Below are 26224 nucleotides of genomic sequence, written 5' to 3'. Positions count from 1 at the left end.
GTCTTGAAAGAAGTAAAAGCTTACTAGAAAAAAAGGAAAAAATGGGGGGGGGGGGGGGGAAATTTGGTCCCAGTGGGGCTTGAACCTACGCCCCCATGAAAATTGCAGTCAAGGTAGGTTTATGGTAAGAATTGAATACTCTTCAAAAAAGAGGTACTCTATTATATCTTAATTGAATACCTTTATTGAGGATTGCAAATTTAAGATTTATATTATTTGACTTGAACAATGTATACATTAATAGTTTGGTATAACAGCTGTTGTTATTTTGTGACAAAAGATACTATAAATTTCAGATCAATAAAACAGTGATATTTTGATCAGCACATTTTCACTTTTTCCATCTGAAATTGCCAAAAATTTGAAAATTACAGAAACTGCACGTAGTTCAGTTTAAAGTGGTCTTATTTTAAAAGCACTTGTAACAAAAATTGTGAAGTTGATGACCTGTTATCTAACACATATTTAAATGCTTTAAACTTTTTTTCAAACTGATACAACTTCCAGTGTTAAAATTTAAAAAGTAAAATGATATTTTATATGCCATGTTTTAGTTTTGGATATGGAAAATACACAGATTAAAACAATGAAAATGCAGTATGAGCTTAACTTTAAAAGAGTAACCTGGTCTTCAAAATATGAAATATATAAAAAGAGGGCTCAGACTTACCACTCACATACTCGCAAAACGCTAGTGGAAAATGAAAAATGTGTGTGGATCTTCCCCAAGGTCGCAGATTTATGTGAATGCATAACATAATATATAGAAATGACAGTGTTTTGTTTTCGTCAACTTTTGGTTTCAGTTTGCTGTGAAGTATGCATTGACTGATGATGTTTTACCCTGTTCAAATCAGTTGATTACGATTTGACTTAGTGTGCATGCTCAGTAGATGGTCTCAGTAGACTGGTTTCTCTAAAATTCAGATAAAATAAGACTTATAAACTGGTAAAATTCAAATGAATACTATAAGACAATATCCCAGGGCAAATTTTAAGCTAAACCTGTCAAAAGCAAATCTACACTGCTAAAGAAAAGTAAACCTAAATACTCCAGCAGTGAAGACTGAAAAGATGGGGGAAAATGTGGACAAGCTATAAATGTGTGTTTCTAGATGTACTCAGGTCAGAGTTTTTATGCCCCTGGCATCTACTGATGCGGGAGGCATATAGTGATGGTCCTGTCCATCCGTTTGTCCGTCCGTACGAGGTTAACCAAATGGGACCGTTTCGTCTAGCATCAATACACCTTGGTAGAATGACTTGATACTAATGCAGATGTAACATGTGACCATTCCTCATCTTCAAACATCACCTGACCTCAGTTTGACCTTGACCATGACCTCATTTTGGACTTAGGTTGCTTTATATGGGCCATCTCTTGGTTAACCAAATGGGACCGTTTCGTCTAGCATCAATACCGCTTACAAAAATGCATTGATACTACCATATTTTGGTGCGTATAGGTTGCACATTTTCTACCCATTTTGCTGCCTGAAAAAGTTCCTGCGACCTATACGACAGAACATTGTCAGCAGAATTTTTTTCGGGCCAATTTTCTGACCGTAGCTCCGCAAAATTACGTGCATCTGTTACGAACGTACAGAATGGATAAAAAATATCAATATCGGCGGCTTTTCAACCAATAGCGGTTACTTTCAATAAAATACAGACTATTAAAATTACGAATGACATTTTTGCAGTTTGAATTACGTTTGTTTCTACTTTCGTTTTACTGGACGCCATTGACAGGTACATGTACATGTAAAGAGATATGTTGTTAATCTTTTTACTCAGAATCAAAAGAACGCGGTTAATTACATGACGCGGAAAGGTGTTATAATTGCTGTGCAAACACTTTAACTTGCATAATTACAGAATGTAAACACAAACCAACTGCTGCCAGTTAGTGTCAAAAAGCCGCTTTTCTTTGATTTGAGATGTAGTCTGTTACCAATACTACTGTTGGTACGAAACGGTTGGGATCGAAAATAACACTGCGATTTCCTCCAATCAGGTTCTGATAATAATACAGTCCGCGGCATCAATATGGCCGCTGCCATATTTTTTTTTGCCGGTAAATATTGCTGGGGAAAAAATCCGAAATTTGACTGCGACTAATACGCTAGAACTTAAATTTTCTGACCATTTCCAGAGCAAAAATTAGATGCGGACTATACATTACCGTGACCTATATGCACCAAAATACGGTAATACAGATGTAACTTGTGACCATTCCTCATCTTCAAATATCACCTGACCTCAATTTGACCTTGACCTCGTTCTGGACTTAGGTTGCTTTGTATCTACAAGGATGCCACCGGGGGCATCAAGCGTTTATTGAACACAGCTCCTTGTTTTATTTTTTGTTACTCGGATTCTGGACAGAAAAATGTTGACAGAAGAAGGGGAAAAAAATCAAAAAAGGTAGTAAAAGTTACTAAAACAACAGACGATAAGGGATCACTTAAAATGTGTTGCCTGAAAGGATTTTACACTACTTTAATATGCATTTGACCTGTAACAAAAAAAAACTATCATTCTGTGTTTAACTTTTTTACTATCTTGAACATAAAATTAATGATTTCAAAAACTTCAACAAAATCACTTTTAGGGCATGGGTACTATTAAATTTTGCCCTTGGTCATAACATTTCTGGCAAGTATTAAATTGATGATTGAATAGCAAACCATCTGTCATTTTTAGCTCACCTGAGCACAAAGTGCTCAAAGGTAAGCTTTTGTGATCGCCCTGTGTCTGTCGTCATCCGTCCGTCGGTGTTGGCATCACCAATTTGACTGTTAACACTCTGGAGGTCACAATTTTGGCCCAATCTTAATGAAACTTGTTCAGGATATTACCCTTAATAAAATCTTGGACGAGTTTGATATTGGGTCATCTGGGGTCAAAAACTAGGTCACCAGGTCAAATCAAAGGAAAAGCTTGTTAACACTCTGTAGGTTACAATTTTGGCCCAATCTTAATGAAACTTGGTCAGAATGTTACCCTTTATAAAAACTTGGACTAGTTTGATATTAGGTCATCTGGGGTCAAAAACTAGGTCACCAGTTGAAATGAAAGGATAAGTTGTTAACACTCTAGAGGTCACATTTTTGGCCCAATCTTAATGAAACTTGGTCAGAATGTTATCCTCAATAAAATCTTGGACGAGTTTGATATTGGGTCATTGGGGTCAAAAACAAGGTCACCAGGTCAAATCAAAGGAATAGCTTGTTAACACTGTAGAGGTCACAATTTTGGCCTAATCTTAATGAAGCTTGGTCAGAATGTTACCCTCAGTAAAATCTTGGAGGAGTTCGATATTGGGTTATCTGGGGTCAAAAACTAGATCACCAGGTTAGATCAAAGGAAAAGCTTCTTAACACTGTAGAGGCCACATTTATGACTGTATCTTCATGAATCTTAGTCAGAATGTTAATCTTGATGGTCTCAGACTCTAGGTCCAGTTTGAATCTGGTTTATGTAGGATCAAAAACAGGTCACCAGGTCAAATCAGAGGAGAAGCTAGTTAACACTGTAGAAGTCACATTTATGACCATATCTTAATGAAACTTGGTCAGAATGTTAATCTTGATAATCTTTAGGTCAATAGTTCAGGTGAGTGATACAGGGCCTTCATGACCCTCTTGTTTTCATATTTTTGTCAATCTTAAGTTGGTATTTCTGCTTTTTTATCAAGTTTCAGGAAAAAATAAATCAAACTCTGCACATGTATTTGCTTACGTCTACTTCATCTAAAACAAAAAGAAAATTCGTAGGTCATCTTATTAGATTTGGCTTAAATTTAAGTACAACGAGGTGGGTGTGGTGGGCATTTATAGAACACAGATTGGTATGAAATACATAATCAGTTTTTATTTCCAACAAGGGCATAATTATATTCGGCCAAAATCTTTGTAAGTATTCTGTTTTTGTCCACAGCTTAAGGCAGATATAGTTAACATGAGGATCAAATGGCCCTAGGTCGCTCGCCTGAGCAACATCTGGTATACACTCACTGAAAGTGTGACTGAAGAAACTGGTTTTTAGCTCACCTGAGCACAAAGTGCTCAAAGATGAGCTTTTGTGATCGCCCTTTGTCCGTCGTCCGTCCGTCGTCAACAATTTGACTGTTAACACTCTAGAGGTCACAATTTTGGCCTTTATAATCTTAATGAAACTTGGTCAGAAAGTTAACCTGAATAAAGTCTTGGACGATATTGATGTTGGGTCATCTGGGGTCAAAAACTAGGTCACCAGGTCAAATCAAAGGATAAGCTTGTTAACACCCTAGAGGTCACATTTTTTGCCCAATCTTAATGAAACTTGGTCAGAATGTTACTCTCAATAAAATCTTGGATGATTTTGATATTAGGTCATCTTGGGTCAAAAACTAGGTCACTAGGTCAAATCAAAGGAAAAGCTTGTTAACACTCTAGAGGTCACAATTTTGGCCAATCTTAATGAAACTTGGTCAGAATGTTACCCTCAAGAAAATCTTGGACTAGTTTGATATTGGGTCATCTGGGGTCAAAAGCTAGGTCACCAGGACAAATCAAAGGAAAAGCTTGTTAACACTCTAGAGGTCACAATTTTGACCCAATTTTAATGAAACTTGGTCAGTATGTTACCCTCAATAAAATCTTGGATGATTTTGAAATTGGGTCATCTGGGGTTAAAAACTAGGTCACCAGGTCAAATCAAAGGAAAAGCTTGTTAATACTCTAGAGGTCACAATTTTGGCCCAATCTTAATGAAACTTGGTCAGAATGTTACCCTTAAGAAAATCCTGGACGAGTTCCCTATTGGGTTATCTGGGGTCAAAAACTAGGTCACCAGGTCCAATCGAAGGAAAAGCTTGTTAACACTCCAGAGGTCACAATTTTGGTCTAATCTTAATGAAACTTTGTCAGAATGTTACCCTTGATGAAATCTTGGATGAGTTCTAAAGATATTGGGTCATCTGGGGTCAAAAACTAGGTCACCGGGTAAAATAAAAGGAAAAGCTTGTCTTAACTGTAGAGGCCACCTTTATGACTGTATCTTCAAGAATCTTGGTCAGAATGTTAATCTTGATAGTCTCAAGGTCCAGTTTAAATGTGGGTCATGTAGGATCAAAAACAAGGTCACAAGGTCAAATCAAAGGAAAAGCTAGTTAACACTGTAGAAGCATTTATGACCATATTTGAAAGAAGCTTGGTCAGAATGTTGATCTTGATGATCTATAGATCAAGTTCAAATCTGGGTCAGGCGGGGTCAAAAGCTAGGTCACTAGGTCAAATCAAAGGAAAAGCTTGTTAGCACTCTAGAGGCCACATTTATGACTGTATTTTCATGAAACTTAGTCAGAATGTTAATCTTGATGATCTTTAGGTCAGGTTTGAATCTGGGTATGTGGGGTCCAAAACTAGGTCACCGGGTCAAATCAAAGGAAAAGCTAGTTAATGCTTTAGAGACCACATTTATGACCATATCTTAATGAAACTTGGTTAGAATGTTAATCTTGATAATCTTTAGGTCAATAGGTCAGGTGAGCGATACAGGGCCTTCATGGCCCGCTTGTTTCTGTATTATGAAAGGAAGAAACAGAGAGGAATCAATCTGTCTGCTGCATCCTTAACCTTTAACATATTGATCTTGAACAATAGGGGTTATCTACTCCATTTGGCCTGAATTACCTCACCAAGTTTGAAGGGTGCAGGTTAAAGGTTTCTCAACAAATGCTATGAAAACTCTTTTCAGTGTTTAGTTGCCAATGATTTGAACATGTAACTTAAAGAATCATATATCAGATTATCAAATGGCAGATTTCTTGTCAAATTTTTAGCCTTGCTAAAATCAAGGAGAATATAAAGATCTGACTGCTAGCCTGCAACAAGGGTTTTGGCTCGATAAAACCAATGTAGGAGTTGCATTTCACATTAGCGACACTCTCTGAACCCATGTTGCAATTGATATAGAATGTTGTACCTAATGAAATGGGAGCTAGGAAATATTGGATGCAATAATATGTTCTGTCAAGTATCAGCAGCGATTTTTCACCCTGTATAAGTGGTACCGATTATCGGACCCATTAGCAATTGCAAATGGTCTTTCACAATTTTCAAATTAGGTCCAGCAGCTTTATCTGTTTACCAAAGTTTTAGAAATACCATTTAGTCTTACAGAAATGCCTTATATGGTGGGACACTTACTTTTGAGATGAAATGGGTGTTCTGAATGAATCACGTAAACTTTGTTTCTGATAGTTTGGTGACAGGACTGTCCAGAGAGAGAGGGGATTTAATGGAGTGAAACATATTGAAATTAGTTATTAAGATTTGTTTTGTCAGTGTTACCATAATTCAATGAAACACTGGAAATGTGTAACAGTGGTGCAAGACTTTGCGTTTCTTATTTAGCATTTTTAATCAGTGAGAATAATTGTCTTGTAGAGGATGAGTTTTGACCAGTAATGTCAAGGTCAAGGATACTTTCTAAATAAGTGCTGTAGGATGCTTTAATCTTTAATTTTATCAAATATCCAAGTGCTACATGTGTTTAAGCTATACTGAAAGTTTTTTTTTTGTAGGTTACACTTCTGATATAATATTAGGTTGTGTTAGAACTAATTTGCATGGAAAAGAATGAAGTGGTATTTACAGTTGTAAACATTGAAAAGTAAAATATTTATATAAAACAATAAAAAATGTAACATTTATTTTTATTTATTTTTGTTTGGTTTAACGTCGCACCGACACATTTATAGGTCATATGGCAACATTTCGGCTTTGATGGTGGAGGAAGATCCCAGATGCCCCTCCGTGCATAATTTCATCACGAGCTGGCACCTGGATAGAACCACAAACCTTCCGTAAGCCAGCTGGATGGCTTCCTCACATGAAGAATTCTACGCCTCGAGTGAGGCTCGAACCCACATCGATGAGGGGCAAGTGATTTGAAGTCCAAGACTTTAACCACTCAGCCACGGAGGCCCCCGTAACATTTATTGAAAATTAGTAGTTATATCTTTGAATATCTTTGGGAAGAGAATTTTCATGACACTTCAGTGTGAAGATGACCCGGTGTAACGGTCAGATTTTTCCCCAGTCAGTTTTTTACCCGAGGAAAAAAACCAACCAGTCGATTTCTTCCCCCGGGGAAAAAACTGACTGGGGGAAAAACTGGGCTGTTACACCGGAAACAGAAATGTCATGCTGGTTCTTCAGTGTTTTCTGCAATACATTCAGCATTAAATGCAGCTTCTCAGAATAATAAAAGCAGGATTACAAACAAGTCTAGTTTGCATCTGGTTGTTGATCACAATGTAGTTACTGCAGATGTTCCCTGAAAATCATTTCAAAAAGATATGTAGAGCCCTAATATTGAAATTGGTTGTGTAAACTGTTAGATACTCTTTTTATGTAGCACACTTGAAGGGCAGTGATTTACCATCTGTATGTCATCTGTCACCTGTAAACATTTTCCTTTAAAAATCATCTGCCAAACCAACCGCGAACGACAAGAAGATGAAGAATCTGCCAAACCAACAGGCCAATTTTGATGAAACTTCACAGGGATGTTCCTTGGGTGGTCTTCATAAATTTATTCAAAGAATTGAATTCCATAAAGAACTCTAAAAATCTTGTTCAAACCCATATGTCCTAGGGCTTTTATATTTAGTATGTATCATCATCCAGTGGTCCTCTACCAAATTTGTTCAAATTATCCCCCTGGGGTCAAAAATGGCCAAGCCTGGAGGGTCTTATGGTTTATATAGACTTATATCGGGAAATTTAGAAAATTTTCTTTGCCTAGGGCTTTTATTAGCTCTCCTGTCACAAAGTGACAAGGTGAGCTATGGAGACCGCTTGCTGTCTGTCGTCAGTCTTGTGTAGTGCGTCATCCGTCTTGCGTTGTCCATCAACAATTTCTAAATAAATCTTCTTCTTGAAAACCACTGGGCAGAATTACACCAAACTTCACAGGAATGATCCTTGGGTGGCCACCTTTCAAAATTCTTCAAAGAATTGAATTCCATGCAGAACTCTGGTTGAAAAATCTTCTAGGCCAAAACCACAGGGCCTAGGGCTTTGATATCTGGTGTGTAGCATCATCTAGTGGTTCTCTACCAAAATTTTTCAAATTATCCCCCTAGGGTCAAATATGGCCCCGCCCCAGGGGTCACATGGTTTATATAGACTTTTATAGGGAAAACTTTGAAAATCTTTTTGTACAAAACCACATGGCCTAGGGCTTTGATATTTGGTATGTAGCATCATCTAGTGGTCTTCTACCAAGATAGTTCAAATTATTCCCCTAGGGTCAAATGTGGCCCCGCCCCAGGGATCCCAATTTTTACAAAGACTTATATAGGAAAAAAGTTTAAAAATCTTCTTGTCTGAAACCACTACACTTAGACATTTGATATTTGGTTTGTAGCAATTTGTCTTACAGTCCTGAACCAAAATTGTTCAATTTGTACCCTTTGGGTGAAAAGAGGCCCTGCCCGGGGGGACCCATGTTTTATATAGACTTATATAGGAAAAGGCTTTAAAAATCTTCTTGTCTGAAACCATACGACCTAGGCTTTTGCTATTTGGTATGATGCATTGTCTAGTAGTCCTCTACCAAAATTGTTCAAATTATGCCCCTCGGGTTAAAAGAGGCCCCGCCCTGGGGTCACTTAGTTATTATGTGAATTATATAGGAAAAATACTTAAACATCATCTGATCCTATTTCCAAGACTGTTTAATTATAATTACCTAATGACCCCAAGTAATATGATGTCACTTGACTGTGACCTTGACTTACTGTTGGTCTACGGATCGCGGGGTCGTGAGTTCGATCCTCGGGCGGGGCATATGTTCTCCGTGACTATTTGATAAACGACATTGTGTCTGAAATCATTAGTCCTCCACCTCTGATAATTCATGTGGGGAAGTTGGCAGTTACTTGCGGAGAACAGGTTTGTACTGGTACAGAATCCAGGAACACTGGTTAGGTTAACTGCCCGCCGTTACATGACTGAAATACTGTTGAAAAACGGCGTTAAACCCAAAACAAACAAACAAGCAAAATTGACTTACTGACCTACTTTTGTGTTTTTAAGATGGCATGTAGCATCATCTAGTGGTCCTCGACCAAGATATTTCAAACTATCCTCCTAGGGTAAAAAGACATGGCTGCAAGAGGGCATGCTTACTTTTCCCTTTATATATTAGTGGAGTCTTTATTAGCTCACCTGAGCATGAAGTGCTCAAGGATGAGCTTTTGTAGTCAGTGATTGTAATGCTGTGAGGGGAACCTGAATAATACTGTGAAGGGGCACCTGAAAAATGTCCATATGGATCCTGAATAATACCAGAGAGGCACCTGAAGGTCTTCTTTACTCTTAAAAGTTGTGAAGTTGTTACTTACCCTGAACTGTGTCAGTTTGACTTTAAACCCAGCAAACAGTGATACAACTTTTATGTATCAGTTTATTGCTGTATTTCAGGCACCGGCTACTTTGTCCCTGTTGTCTACTCTCTTTCACCCTGAAAGCATTGGCCAGGATTATTGTTGGACCCCACTTTGAAGTTAGTTAATCCCCCGCCGTGGCGGAGGGATTATAGGAATGGTCTGCATCCGTCCTTCCGTCCGTCCGTAACAAAATAGTGTCCGGTCCATATCTCCTAAACCCTTTGAAGGATTTTCATGAAACTTGGGTCAAATGATCACCTCATCAAGACGATGTGCAGAACCCATGAGTCAACCTTGTCGGTTCAAGGTCAAGGTCACAACTCAAGTCAATGGTTTGAGCCTGCCATTTTGTGTCAGCTCTATATCTCCTAAACCCCTTGAAGGAATTTTATAAAACTTGGGTCAAATGATCACCTCATCAAGACGATTTGCAGAACCCATGAGTCTGTCATGCCGGCTCAAGGTCAAGGTCACAACTTCGGGTCAAAGGTTTGAGCCTTCCATTTTGTGTCCGCTCTATATCTCCTAAACCCCTTGAGGATTTTCATCAAACTTGGGTCAAACGATCACCTCATCAAAGCGATGTGCAGAACTTATGAGTCAGCCATGTCGGCTCAAGGTCAAGGTCACAACTTAGGGTCAAAGGTTTGAGCCTTCCATTTCATGTCCGCTCTATATCTCCTAAACCCCTTGAAGGAATTTTATAAAAATTGGATCAAATGATTACTTCATCAGAACGATGTGCAGAAATTATGAGTCAACCATGCCAGCTCAAGGTCAGGGTCACAACTAAGGGTCGAAGGTTTGAGCCTTCCATTTGGTGTCCACTCTGTATCTCCTTAACCCCTTGAAGGATTTTCATCAAACTTGGGTCAAATGATCACCTCCTCAAGAACTCATGAGTCAGCCATGTCAACTCAAGGTCAAGGTCACAACTGAAGGTCAAATGTTTCAGCTCTGTATCTCCTAAACCCCTTGAAGGATTTTCATGAAACTTTGGTCAAATGATCACCTCATCAAGACGTTGTGCAGAATTCATGAGTCAGCCATGTCAGTTCAAGGTCAAGGTCACAGCTAAAATCAAAGGTTTACCCTTTCACTATCCATAGCAGTGGCGGGGGATTTAGCTGTCTTTCAGACTGCCTGTTAAATTTTCTTTTAGTTATTTTGGTATGGCTCAGGCTGCCATTCTTTGTCAGCTTTATGTCTTAATATATACGACCAAAATTTCTTTGATAAAGCATTAAGCATTTAAAAAGTGTTTACTTCTAGAATTGCTTGTTTCTGTGGACATAAAAAAATTGGTTGTCATCAAAATTAGCTTTTTCATCAGGACATGAAGGAGTAGATTTTGAATTTTTAAGGTACATTAAATTGGATTGATTTTCTCTTAGATTAAACTTGATGGATTGTCACAACCATGAAGTGAACAAAAATTAATCTACCATAAATACTAATTTCACAGTATATTTCTTAGGACATGTGTTCACCATATGTTTCATCTTGATAACATTTTTTTGACAAGGTAGGTCAACCAATTTCTTTCATGCTGTTACATACAGTCAATTTATTTATTTCATTGAATGTACATTAGAGGAATATCTGTATTGGTTCCCCAGTGACTATACAAAATCGATGATTGTTTTTCATTTATGGAAAATTTGTTCGAGTTCTCTGCTCTCTCCTGTTAAAATACAGTAAAACTTGTATTTACCATAATCATGCTGGTTATGATTGATTCTGCTTTTGCGACCCCCTTCCTCTACCCAAAAAGTGAGAAAAATACCACTCCCAGTACCTCACAATTTTGACCAAAAATGCACTAATGCCTACCATTTTGTACCTGTAGTTGAAAGTTTTCCAGGTGGTTAAGCCCCAGGCCCTGCCTCCCTCCAAAAAAAAAACGACTGGGCTACCCCACCCATACCTCAAAATAAGACAAAAAATTAGGGATGGCAACGAATAGCAGTTTTGGTATTCGAATATTCGGTCAGCCTTCCGAACGAATATTCGGTCTTCAAATGATCAACAAATCAACTCAAAAGCTTATAAATTTATCGTACCCTTAGCAGCGATCTGCATTAATTCTACTTTTGTTTACACCGGAAGTAATTTAGAGATTGACGAATTAAGACTGACTTATCGTTCTCATCGCTTGTTCATCTTTTTGAATATATCATATTTGTTATTTGCGTCCATTTACACATAATCTATATAGGTTTTACTTATTTTTACATGTTTTTACAGGGATGTAGCCCTCCTGTAAGTAAGGTTCTCTCCACACATATTACACGTAGCCGACTTCTTATCGGATGATCACGTGAAATACTTTAAAAAGACAGGCGGCAATGCTTGCATTTTGACAGTAGATTCACGTAATAGCATGAACAATGTTTTCGATTAAACGGGGTGTAAAATTAAGACTGTGGGGTGGGGGAGTCTTATAAAAGATATATATTGCTTAACTTTACCCTTTGTCTGAATATTGAGTAGATTCTACTATTTTTTCCCATACGAAATGCATTTATTATCAAGAAGAATCCGTTTTCCATAAAAATAAAATTTGTCACATTTGACTTGTTTACAACATTTTTCGGCATTTATCTTTACTGAAATACATCATGAATCGAGTTTGATTGAAATCCGAGTCATTAGTTCTAGTGCTTTCTGGTGATTTTTAATTATATGCGGTTCGCACCTACCAAAAACAAGGTGATTTGTAACGGATTAACAATTGGGGACAAATAAAATTTCTAAAGTGAGGAATTAGCGGTACTTACTACAGGTTACGATGTCATCATAGCGATGTACAATATCGGCACGCTATATACAAAGTGACACGTCTGACAGGGCGGAAGCCATTTTCGCGCGTATTTACTATGAAAGTGAATTTTGGTAAATTAGATAAACAAACATACTGGTTCTTACATTTGGTCTTTATTTATTTCTTATGATTTTATATTTTTTTTCCGAAAATTCAAATAGTGAAACGGTATTCGAATATTCGTGTCATAATCGAATATTCGTTGCCATCCCTACAAAAAATACAACAGAGCCCATTGTTTCATACATGTTTTTAAAAAAAGTTCCTGCCCCACTGACAACCCCTAAAATGAGGAGAGTACTCCTTGACAGTACCGCAAAATTTAGACCAAAAAATACACCTAGGCCACCATTTTCCATTTCATACCTGAATATCAAAGACTTTCAGGGGCAGACCCCACTCATCACCTGAACACTTACAGAGACCCCCTTGTGTACCTACCCCCTTTCAGTGCTATGCACCTACCCATTGAAAACTGGTGCCCCCCCCCCCCCCCCCCCCCAATCAAATATTTCTGCATCCGGGCCCGAGTTCTCTTCATAAGTTCCTGTTATTTATCATCAGAATACCTTTATATATTTGATGATTCTACTTTTCTCATAGTTTTTCATCAAAGGTCACTTGAGAGTATTTTAAGTTCTTTTTAGCTCGACTTTTCGAAGAATAGGGGAGCTATCCTACTCGCCCCGTTGTCGGCGTTAGCGTGGGCGTCACACAAATGTTAAAGTTTGCGTACCATCCCAAATATTTTCAAAGTCCATTGAGATATTGCTTTCATATTTTGCATACTTGTTTACCATCATGACCCCAGTCTGTAAAAAGTAGGAGGCAACTCTGTCAAGCATTTTGACTGAATTATGGCCCCTTTTCGACTTAGAATTAATGTTAAAGTTTGCGTACCACCCAAAATATTTGCAAAGTCCATTGAGATATTGCTTTCATATTTTGCATACTTGTTTACCATTATGACCCCAGTCTGTTAAAAGGAGGAGGCAACTCTATCAAGTATTTTGACTGAATTATGGCCCCTTTTCAACTTAGAATATGCTTATTTTAATGTTAAAATTTTACTCATTGCTTATATTATACTTTCAAGCACTGAGAATAGTCGAACGCGCTGTCCACTGACAGCGCTTGTTAGTTCCATACCAGTGGAACACCGGAGGGACTATAGGAATGTGGCCTCAGAACGTCCGTCTGAAATTACATTTGCATTCTTCAGTGGCTATAGGAACAATAAGTTACTGTACTTTCTAGCTCACCCGAGCACTTTGTGCTCAGATTGAGCTATTGTGTGTGATCGCTCACCGTATGGCATCCTTCCATTGTCCATACGGCGTTTTTCCGCCCACACTTTCCTCTAAACAACGTAACATCTCCATCTTAACCACCTGGTAAATATTGATGAAATTTCACAGGGATGTTCCTTGGATGGTCTTCTTTAAAAAATATTCAAAGAATTGAATTCCATACAGAACTCTGGTTGCCATGGCAACTGAAAGAAAAGATTTTAAATCTTCTTGTCCAAAACCACAGGTCCTAGGGCTTTGATACACACAGTCAACACTGTATTAAGCGACTGCCCAAGGGACTGCTTAAAAGTGGTCTCTTAATGAAATGGGCAAACTTTTGAGTACATATATTCAGTAATAGTTTAAAAGCGGCGTATTTTCGAGTTCTAAAATACTGAAGATACTGATTTCATATATTTTGCTTTTTAATAAAAACACCGACGTCGGTAAACCCTTATAATATACTTCTGACACACCAGGTTGTTACAATGGTGTGGAAATAAATCTGCTATGTACATGTTCGTTACTTTTGCTATCTTATATCATGTCCTAACAAAGTCATTGGTACTATTACTGATACAAACAAAATCTTGACGGCTTATTTTCAAGTGCGGCTTATTTATGAGCCTTTTTTGCACGTAGTGAAATGGTGGCTTATTTTCGAGACCGGCTTATTTTCAAAACCGTCTTATTTTCGGAATTTTAGGGTATTTCTTCTGTACTGTTGTTTGTTTTTTTTAGATAAAAGCCATGGTATTTTGTAAGACTGGCACAGTAACTCATGGAGTACCGAGTCACGATGTTTGTGGAGGACAAAGTGTGCTCCTTTGTTCAACTCCTTGTAGCTGGAACTGCAGAGGCAAGCTTGTTAAATTGCAAAAGATGTAAGTTGTGTTGCTTTTAGCTCACATGAGCCAAAGGCTGATGGTGAGATTTTGTGACCACTCGATGTCAGTTGTCAGTCATCCGTCATGAGTTTCCATTAGGCAACAATTTCAATAAAAATCTTCTTAGAAACCACTGGGCAAATTTACGTCAAACTTTACAGGAATGGTCATTTGGTGGCCTCTTTCAAAATTGTTCACAGAATTTAATTCCACACAGTATTCTGGTTGCCATGGCAACCAAATGGAAAAACTTAAAAAATCTTTTTGTCCAAAACTGCAAGGAGTAGAGCCTTGATATTTGGCTTGTGACATTATCTTATGGTCCTCTATGAAGTTTGTTCAAATTATGCCCCTTGGGTGAAAAGAGGCCCCACCCAGGGGGTCCCAAGTTTAACATAGAAGTATACATGTATAGGAAAAAATAATTTTAAAATCATCTTTTTTGAAACCGCAGGACCTAGGCCATTGATATTTGGTATGTAGCATTGCCTTGTGGTCCTCTTCCAAGATAGTTAAAATTATTACCCTCAGATGAAAGAGGCTCTGTACCAGTGGTCCCAAATTTTACATAAACTTACTAGCTCACCTGAGCACGAAGTGCTCAAGGATTAGCTATTTTGGTCAGTGATTGTCTTTGGTATGTCGTTTGTCAACATTTTCCTTTGAACAACATAGAGGTCTTCTCCTAAACCACCAGGCTAATTTTAATGAAACTTCACAGGGATGTTTCTTGGATGGTCATCTTTAAATTTGTTCAAAGAAATGAATTCCACACAGACATTTTTTTGTCATGGCAACAGAAGGAAAAACTTTAAAAATCTTCTTGTCCAAACCATGGCAAGTCCTAGGGCTTTGATATTTGGTATGTAGCATCATCTGATGCGGTCTTCTACCAAGATTGTTCAAATTATCCCCCAAAGGTCAAATATGGCCCTGCCCTGGGGGTCTCATGGTTAATGTAGATTTCTATAGGGAAAACTTTGAAAATCTATTGTCCAAAACCACAGGGCACAGGGCTTTGATATTTTGTATGTAGCATCATTTAGTGGTTTTCTACCAAGATTGTTCAAATTATTCCCCTAGAGCCAAATATGGACCCTTCTGGGGGCACATGGTTTATATAGACTGTTAGAGAGAAATCTTTGAAAATATTCTTGTACAAAACCACATGGCCTAGGGCTTTGATATTTGGTGTGTAGCATCATTTAGTGGCCCTCTGTCAAGATTTTTCAATTTTTTCCCCTAGGATCAAATATGTCCCCACCATAGGGGTCACATGGTTTATATAGACTTGTATATAGGGAAGAACTTTGAAAATCTTATTGTCCAAAACCACATGGCCTAGGGCTTTGATATTTTGTATGTAGCATCATCTAGTGGTCCTCTACCAAAAGACAAAATTAAAAAGGAAGCAACTTATCCAAAGGGTGATTTAACAAAACTCAAAGCTTTTAAAGCAGGTGTATTGGAACCACCTAAGGCCAGAGTTTTTTTATTTTTCATTACTCAGACCCTCCTGCCCTATTTTCTGTCATTTTAAAAAAAAAAAAAAAAAATTGAAATTTCAAAAACTTCAAATTTTTTTGAGAACAATGATTAAAGTTTTGCTGAGTTCTGATGATGACAACTCCCAACATTTTGTCAGTGCATTAGGTGTCAGAGTCATATAGGTGTGATTCCTCTCAAATGAAAGTGTCTTCCATATGTAAGCAATTGTGTGAAATTTATGATTATTTTTTAACCATTTATAAACTGCGATGAAAAGTGAAATCTGGTATATTGACAATTAAACAATGAAACAAGTTCTGTAAAGGCCAAGAAGTTAAAAGCATGAAAAACCTTTAAAGTGTCTCAAATTTATTCTGCCCGCCAGCTAATCTCAGTAGGTATAGAGCGTTGGTGTACAAATCACAGGGTCATGAAATCACTAGTCCTCCACCTCTGACTCATGTGGGGAAGTTGGCATTCACTTGCAGAGAACAGATTTGTGCTGGTACAGAATCCATGAAACTGCTCGCCTTTACATGACTGAAATACTGTTGAAAAACAGTGTCAAACCGAAAACAAACAAACAAACAAAATATGCTAGATGTATCCAAATGAAACAATGGCAACACTGAATGTGAGTTTGACATGCACTATAATGTATGACACGGGAAGAAACATATATCGGTGACCCAAGGAGCAAAATAAAGTGCTGCTGAACAAAGGAGTCATCCGATAAAGCTTTTGATCACTTATCGTCGAGTTTTACTGCCTTTTTTTATTTTTATTTTTTTTCCTCCTCCTGTCAACATTTTTCTGCCCAGAATCCAAGTATCAGAAAATTAATAAACTCTGGCCTAAGTGGAAATGTTTAAGCTCACAAACTAAACAGTACACAGTTCATGGACCATAGTGGAAACAGATGCTATCGTCTAATCGCCCTCTAGCCCCGGGTTGAGCAGAACTCGACATTTACACATGTTATATTAGTACCAAAATACAATTCAGAGACATCCTCAGATGTCTCGGTGCACATGGAACATTCAGTGATGTACAGAGTGCAATGAAAAGCATGAAAAACAGCGTATGTCCCCAAATAAAATAATGGCTTTGCCCTTAACGAGAAAACAATGGGCAGAACTAAACAGGGGGGATATGTGGTTATGGAGCCTGCCATTTTGCTACATGATATCACAGACTTTATTTGTGTGAAATTTTACAGGCTTTCTATCACTTACGAAGTTTCTTTAGGAGAACAGTCTTCTAGTTGTTAAAGTTTTAATTTTTTGAAGATGAGATTTACCTAATATAGTAATGCCAAAAAACATTATTGAATCAAAATGAAATCAGTATTTTTGTTGATATTTCAAGGCAAAATCAGTCTTGTAATTCTGGAAGTTTTCTCTGTGATGATTTGATAAGATATCTCTGCTGAAGCCATTCTCCACATAATGGTTCATGTGGTGAAGTTGTTAGTTAATTCTTAACAACTATAGATCTGGTGCTGATAAGAGCTCTAAGAACAGTCAACAAAGGTACAAAATAGTGTTGATGAAAACAATGTCAGCACAAGACAAAATACTTGAAAATACGTTTTTATAAATGCATCTCCAAAATTATGTGAGGTCATGTTTCTGTGTAAAGACATCAGATTCATATTTGTGCAAGTCTGTATTTCTGAAAACTACGGATGTTTGATTTGATGGACAGGAGACATTTTATGTACTAGTATATAACAACAGTTTTGGACCTATGGCACTAGTTCATTCATGGTGTTCTGCGTATTTCATGACATCAATTTCTTTTTTTCTCTCCAAGTTTTGACTTTAAAGGTGCAAGATAAAGACAAATGAATAGACATAAATCTTAAAAAAAGACTACACATTTTGAAATATAGTACTAAACATTAGGATAGCCGTGCAATATTCCCTTGAAATCAACACATGTACAGAGAAACAAATGATTGTTTCTGTATTTTCTTAGACTGACATGGGTGGTCATTTTGTCCTACTTTCGTATTTATCGCTTTTCCGTAATCGGTCGGAAATTCTTCGGGATCACGTGATTTTAAAATTGTTTCAAACGAATATCCATTTAAGACGCGCAACGAAATAACTGTATTTCCATGAAGTAAATTATGCACAACTTGCACGAAAAATATGAGATGTACAAAATTTAAATTTAAAATTGACAGTGACATATATTAGGCCAAGACAATGTGTTTAATGTCTAAAATCTTATTAAATTAATGTAGTCATATGTACATAAATAAGTGTATTTAGGTAAATTTCAGTCATACTTTGTTTCTGCAGTGTAAGACGGTTAAACTCATTTATATTCTTAAAATTATACTGAAAAGAGATTAACTGAAAAAGTTTACAGACGAAGTTGTAAAAACATTTTTATTCGGGAAGGGCCTGAATTGTCCTTATGGAAACTTGTAGTATATAGCTGTATATTACCTGTACCTATTATAAGAATGATTTTCATGAAGTTTTTATAAGTTACAAAATTGTTGAATTCCATGTGCCAAGTTTGTAAAAATCACGTTATCGTTTGGGCATATGATATACTTTGCATCTATTTAGAAATTATAGTCTCGTTTCGGTGGATTCTTCCGAAAAAGTCCGAAGATACTTGACGGGTTCGTAAGCAGTCGGAAAACATACTTTCGCTTTGACATAGGCACCATTTTTATGCCCCCACTTTGTGGGGGGCATATAGATTTGCTCTTGTCCTTCCGTCCTTCCGTCCGTCCGTCCTTCCGAAAATGTTGTGTCGCGCGTAGCTCTGAAAGTATTTGACGTAGAGTCACAAAACTTTACAGGAATGTTGGTCAGCATGTGTAGTTGTGCACCTGGGGTTTCGCGTCCGGATTCATTCAGTCGTGTAGAAGTTATGGCCCCTGACTTTGTAAAAATTGGTCATTTTAATGTTGTGTCGTGCCTAGCTCCAAAAGTATATGACCCAGAGTCACAAAACTTTACAGGCATGTTGGTCAGCATGTGTAGTTGTGCACCTGGGGTTTTGCGTCCGGATTCATCCAGACATGTAGGAGTTATGGCCCCTGACTTAGTAAAAAATTGGTTATTTTAATGTTGTGTCACGCATAACTCCAAAAGTATTTGACCTAGAATCACCAAAGTTTACAGGAATGTTGGTCAGCATGTGTAGTTGTGCACCTGGGGTTTCGCATCCGGATTCATTCAGTATTGTAGGAGTTCTGGCCCCTGACTAATGTCATGTAGTGGGGGCATCTGTGTCCCATGGACACATTTCTAGTTTGTTTATTTGTTGGTTATTCTTGAACATATTCATGACTATTTGGTCAGAACGCAGTGGGCCATATTTTCAGTAAAATAGGAAGTCTCAGCTACAAACTCTGGTTTTCATATAATACTCATTCGGGTTTTAGTAGCGGACCTTTAAACCGGCAATATTTAGTGTTGAAAAATAGACCCGTCAGTAGTTAAAATTTAGACAGGTCAGTAGTCAAACTATAGACCCATGAGGCAAGTTATATAAGGACTCGTATGATGATTTTTTATAATGATATATGAAGACAAGTTATCTCGCTAAGAAGCCTTGAGACACTGTATGCATGAATACCTGGGTATAAGATCCTACCTTCAGAATTCAAGCCAGGTGGCTTTCTTACACCCGGCCAAGAATTTTAGGCCACTGATTCAAGTTTAGTTCCTGATACAATACTTGTCTACATTATTGACCCACCATTGTAAAGTATCTATGATAATGAAGTGGCTGCTAAGCAATATATACATTTTGAATACTTGATTTTACAACCATATCCTGAAACAATCTTATACAGTCAAACCTGTTTAGAGCGGTCATTAAAGGGACTGACTGAAAGTGACCACAAAGACAGTCGACAACTGTATCAGGGTTATTGATGTATGACATCAACATTGGTGAAAAAAATTAATTCTAACAACCAGCAAATAACCCACATACATGTAGAGCAAAATCCATCTTGGGTTATTCTGCAATAAACCACTCGCGTGCAATGACGTCATCCGATCCAAGTGCGTAGCACAGTCGTAAAAAGTAGTTACCAATCTTTCTAACACTGTTGATACTGTACTCATACGTCATGTTAGAATCAAAATAATAAGTTCCCAAGTGTGATTTATTGTAGAATAACTCGAGTTTTTCGTTCTCGTGTGAAACAATATGTTCTTCCGCATAAGAACACAAAAATCTGATTAATCTATGATAAACCACGTTTGGGAACTTATTATTTCTTAATTATACTTACAATTTACATGGGTGACTTTTAAAATCATCATGCTTTTCTTGGTAATTTCTTGTCGGCACTGTAACTCTTCCATCCATAAACTAAAAGGGATTTTGAAATAACTTTTCATAAATTTTAAACATAATGAGATTATGTGTCGTGTGCAAGACCTAGATCCCCAGCTCCAAGGTCAAGGTCACACTTAGAGGTCAAAAGTTATCATGGTCTGTTTTGTGTCCAGTCCATAACTTGCCATCCATTTAGGGATTAGCAAAAAACTTGGCATAAATGTTTACCAGAGTGAGATGACGTGTCATGCGCACAACGCAGAACCCTAGCTACAAGGTCAAGGTCACACTTAGAAGTCAAAGGTTAACAGGGTCTGTTTTGTGTACAGTCAATAACACTGCCATTCATCAAGGGATTTTGAAATTACTCGGCATAAAAGTTTCTCATAATGAGACAACATGACATGCACAAGATCCAGATCCCCAACTCTAAGGTCAAGGTCACACTAAGAGGTAAAAGGTTAACATGGTCTGTTTCTTGTTCGGTCCATAACTCTGTCATTTTAGCTTGACTATTCGAAGAATAAGTAGAGCTATCCTACTCACCATGGCGTCGGCGTCGGTGTCGGCGTCGGCGTCACACCTTTGTTAAGTTTTTCGTACCAGTCCACATTTTGACAAAGTCTTTTGAGATAAAGCTTTGAAACTTTCAACACTTGTTTACCATCATCATGGCCAGTTATAGGCAAAAGCACATAACTCCATCAAGGAGTTTGGCTGAATTATGGCCCCTTTTGACTTAGAAATCGTGGTTAAGTTTTTCGTACCAGTTCATATTTTGAAAAAGTCTTTTAAGATAAAGCTTTGAAACTTTCAACACTTGTTTACCATCACCGTGGCCAGGTATAGGCAAGAGTACATAACTCCATCAGGGATTTTGGCTGAATTATGGCCCCTTTTGACTTAGAAATCTTGGTTAAGTTTTTCATACCAGTTCATATTTAGACAAAGTCTTTTGAGGTAAAGCTTTGAAACTTTCAACACTTGTTTACCATCACCATGTCCAGTTATAGGCAAGAGCACACAACTCCGTCAAGGATTTTGGCTGAATTATGGCCCTTTTTGACTTAGAAATCTGGGTTAATATTTCGTACCAGTTCATATTTTGACAAAGTCTTTTGAGATAAAGCTTTGAAACTTTCAACACCTGTTTACCATCACTATGTCCAGTTATAGGCAAGAGTACATAACTCCATCAAGGATTTTGGCTGAATTATGGCCCCTTTTGACTTAAAAATCTTGGTTAAGTTTTTCGTACCAGTTCATATTTTTTGTAAAGTGTTTGACATATGGCTTTGAAACTTTTATCACTTGTTTAGTATAATAGTCTCTATCTGTAGGAAAGAGAACATATTAACTCTGTCATCTATTTTGGCTGAATTATGGCCCTTTTTGGACTTTGAAATCGGTTCTGTTTTCATAAAAGTCCATGTTTTGTCAAAACTATTTGACATATGGCTTTTAAACTTTGAACACTTGCTTATCATTATGATTTACATCTGTAGGCAAGAGTACATAACTATTTTGACCAAATTATGGCCCTTTTTGGACTTAGAAATTGGCTCATATATTGCCATTTAGTGCAAGACTTATCGAAATCAAAGTAATACAGGAACATTGTTTAATCTATTTATTTCTTTTGTCTGAATATCCGTGGAAATATTTTGACCCCGTTCTTCAATCAGTTCTTCGAATAGTCGAGTGCGCTGTCATCAGACAGCTCTTGTTATACGCCTGTTTGAAAAACAGGATGTTTTATGGGAACACCCCTGGCGGGCGTTTGTGCGGGCGGGCGGCATCCACAGACATTGTCCGTAGCATATCTTTTTCATTTCATGCATGGAGGGATTTGAATGAAACCTGGCACAATTGTTTGCCATCATGAGTCGGAGTGTCATGTGCAAGAAGCAGGCCCCTAGGTCAAAGGTCAAGGTCACACTTAGAGGTTAAAGGTCAAATTCAAGAATGACTGTTTGGAGCATATCTTCTTCATGCATGGAGGGGTTTTGCTGTATCTTGGCACAATTGTTCACCATTATGAGACGGAGTGTCATGCGCAAGAACCAGGTCTCTAAGTCCAAGGTTAAGGTCACACAGGTCAAAGGATACAAGAATGAAAACTTGTCCGGAGCAACCAGGTCACTAGATCTAGGATCAAGGTCACACTTAGAGGCAAAAAATCAGATACAAGAATGACTTTGTCCGGAGCATTTCTTCTTCATGCATGGAGGGAATTTTATGTAACTTGGCACAATTGTTCACTATCATGTGACGGAGTGTCATACCCAAGAAACAGGTCCCTAGGTCTAAGGTCAAGGTCACACTTTAGAGGTCAAAAGATACAAGAATGAAAGCATTCTGATGGATAGAGAAATGTGACAATCTAAACATAATGCAATTTACAAGCATTCTGATGGATAGAGAAATGTGACAGTCTAGACCTAATGTAGGGTACAAGCATTCTGATGGATAGAGAAATGTGATTATCTAAACCTAATGCAATGTACAAGCATTCTGATAGATAGAGAAATGTGACAGTCTAGACCTAATGTAAGGTACAAGCATTCTGATGGATAGAGAAATGTGACAGTCTAAACATAATGCAGTGTACTAGCATTCTGATGTATAGAGAAATGTGACTATCTAAACTTAATGCAATATACAAACATTCTGATGGATAGAGAAATGTGACAGTCTAGACCTAATGAAATGTACAAGCATTCTGATTGATAGAGAAATGTGACAATCTAGACATAATTCAAGGTACAAGCATTCTGTTGGGAGAAATGGAGAGGAAGCATACTCTTGTATAACTTAGAGACATTGGTCTGTTGTGAGGCAGCATAGTCCTGTATCACTTAGAGACATTGTCTGTTGTGAGGCAGCATAGTCTTGTATCACTTAGGGCCAAAAAAAAAAATATGTATGTTTCCTGTGACATGCCAGAAAAAAATAGGGTAGGTAGGTCGATTTTTTTTTTTTTTTTTTTTTTTTTTTTTTTTTTTGAATACACATCTTTACAGCAGTGGAATTCCCTTGTCTTTGCTTTTGCCTATTGTCTTATCAATACATATATGTCTGTACTAGATGGTAGACGCTATACACTTTAAATACACTGCTTTTTATATTCCCTTTGGCTTTTAGTCAAATTTTTAAATACATACCGTCAAAATATTTCAACAGAATGCACCTTTGGTATAATGTGACTATCTAAATTAGTTGCAATAACAAACATCTGTGGATAAGAAATGACAGTCTAGACCTATAAATGTACAAGCATCTGATTGTGAGAAATGTATCAATCTAGACTAATTAGTACAAGCTATTCGTGGGAGCAATGAGGACATCTTGTAAATAGAGACATGTCTGTTGTGAGGCAGCTGTCCTGTATCACTGAGACCATTGTCTGTTGTGAGCAGCAATAGACTTGTTATCACTTAGGGCCAAAAAAAAAATATGTATTTCCTGTGACATGCCGAAAAATATGGTATTAGTCGATTTTTTTTTTTTTTGTTTTGTTTGAATGCACGTCTTACTGCAGAATTCCCTTGTCTTTGCTTTGCATTGCTTTCATACATAATGGTCTGTACAGATTACGACGCTAACCTTAAATACATGCTTTTTTTTCCCTTTGGCATTCTTAGTCAATTTTTTTAAAATACAAATAGCGTCTAAATATATTCATACAGAATCACTTTGGTTTCTCATTGGTTCAAGCCTAGTAAACTCATGATATTTTATGTCAAGGGGGTGTATTTTTTTTCCCTACCACCTGCCCTGCAGGACTACTAACCACTAAAATCTGCTAGCCCTTAGTGAACAGTCACTTGCCCTTATAATTGACATGTTTAATATTGTCACTTTTATGAAAGGAGTATTATACAATAAGTAAATTTCAAATGTAACACTCAGTAGACAAATACTATTCTCTTGTATCCTACATTTCCTTTTTAAGGTGGCATATTTGTTCTTCTTAAACTTCCTTTTTACAGCAGACATTTTTATTTTTCTTTCCTATATTTTTGTCAGCAGCACCAGCCAGTTGCTCTCCAAAATAACTGCAGCGATAGTAATAATAATTCAAGTCTATCCCCTCCCGTATTTTCCTAAACTATTAGGACAGCATAAAATATTTAGTTATTTTCATTTTCTCAAGACTTATTTCCCGAAAATAATTATTCTGAAAAGTGTCCCCAAAATATGGACATAATTATCATCATCCACACACCCTAAATTTGTGAAAGCGAAAAAAAAACAAACAATTATCGGAAATTATTCTATTTATAAGCTAAGTAATTGGCCTTGTTTTCATCATTAATTAACACCCTCCAAAGAGCTAAAAGAAGTGTGTCGGTATCATGGCATCTGAAGTGAAGATCAAAGCGGTATAGTTGCCCGAGATTGTCATGGCATTACGTCATATGTTTTCGCGCCATGTGAAACATCGCTGTTTGATCGTACCGCCTCGTTTCTTTAAATTTTTGAAAAGAAATCAATAAAAAAAGTTTCTTCTTTACTTTTTTTAAAAGCGAATGTACAACATCACGAATGAACTGACAGGTAAATGTGTCAAACAATTATACCGGATACCCTACCTCTGTGACCTGTTTGCCCTCAAAGAATTTACATTATTGTTAGAGAAACTTGTACGAAAAGATACATTTAAAACTTAATTAAAAACCGCAACAACATCATACTGCGTTATTCTAAAGCCACAATTCTATATACATTCACGAGGTCACGTAACCTATTCTGCCGCGCTAACAGAAATCTGTTTGCGAAAAATCGTTTTACTCCATGTATTTAAATTGCTGCCGCTTTTTCATTATTTTTTAATTCTGTTTTTTATACTTTCTGTTCAAAAGTCTGAATTTTATGACCGTATTATGTATCATTTATTTACTTTAAGAAAGACATAAGTAATTAAGATCGCGCTGTTTCAAATGTTACAAGTGATTACATGAAAATTCGGCCGTTTTTATAGAATTTTGCCTACATTTTTGTCAATGTCTTATTAAAATTATTATAGAATTTAAACTGTATTACTTCTCAAGCGGTGTTGAAAATTCGAAGCGATTATATTAAAAAATGAATGCACAACGCGCGTTTTTTTGTGTTCGTGTCGATAAACAAAAGTAACAGCGAGATTAGATATTACGGTAGGTCGCACGTGCTCGTGGAATGGAAAATTACCGGCATGACGTTTTGATATCCTTATGATTCGCGAGTTAATTCCAGTCAATCCAGGTATCTTTTCGTGATATAATTTCTGAATTTGGTAAAGTTACGACGTTAAAACCACTCGCCCGATCGGTCGAGTATACACCGAAGTCCACTCGTCCAAAGAGCTATAAAAATAAATATTTCTTTGACTCGTCCTATCCAGAATTTAACTCGTCAATGTACGATGGAGGTGAATATAGAACTGTCAGATCCTTCACAAGAAACTGCCTGTCGGCGGATTGACTTATTCAAAAAGCCCGGTGAATGTACATCGATCCGATGTTCCTAAATGAGAGCATATAATTTTTTTCGTACCCGCAAATTTTCGTCCGAAAAAAAGTTTAGGGTCGGGGGCTAAAATTAGGGTCGGTCGGGTCACCAGAAACATATATATTTTTTTTTTACGCCTAGAGACATTGGTCTGTTGTGAGGCAGCATAGTCTTGTATCACTTAGAGACATTGGTCTGTTGTGAGGCAGCATAGTCTTGTATAACTTGGAGACATTGGTCCGTTGTGAGGCAGCATAGTCTTGTATAACTTGGAGACATTGGTCCGTTGTGAGGCAGCATAGTCTTGTATAACTTGGAGACATTGTCTGTTGTTAGGCAGCATAGTCTTGTATAACTTGGAGACATTGGTCTGTTGTGAGGCAGCATAGTCTTGTATAACTTGGAGACATTGGTCTGTTGTGAGGCAGCATAGTCTTGTATAACTTGGAGACATTGGTCTGTTGTGAGGCAGCAT

The 26224-nt window shown here is 37.3% G+C and overlaps 1 protein-coding gene across 4 annotated transcripts in view; it reads left to right on the top strand.

Annotated features, from left to right (window-relative positions):
- LOC128546030 (delta-like protein C) overlaps positions 1 to 26224 on the top strand; it is a 144312-nt gene that overhangs the window by 66198 nt on the left and 51890 nt on the right. For all 4 annotated transcript variants that reach the window (XM_053526206.1, XM_053526207.1, XM_053526208.1 and 1 more), the window contains one exon: positions 14303 to 14445. The gene's annotated coding sequence lies outside the window, so the exon portion shown is untranslated. The remainder of the gene's footprint in view (positions 1 to 14302; positions 14446 to 26224) is intronic.

This window comes from Mercenaria mercenaria, chromosome 16 (genome assembly GCF_021730395.1).
Source record: "Mercenaria mercenaria strain notata chromosome 16, MADL_Memer_1, whole genome shotgun sequence".
Classification (NCBI taxonomy): domain Eukaryota; kingdom Metazoa; phylum Mollusca; class Bivalvia; order Venerida; family Veneridae; genus Mercenaria; species Mercenaria mercenaria.
The sequence above is the reverse complement of the archived record's forward strand: the minus strand, read 5'-3'. Positions and strand labels throughout refer to the sequence as shown.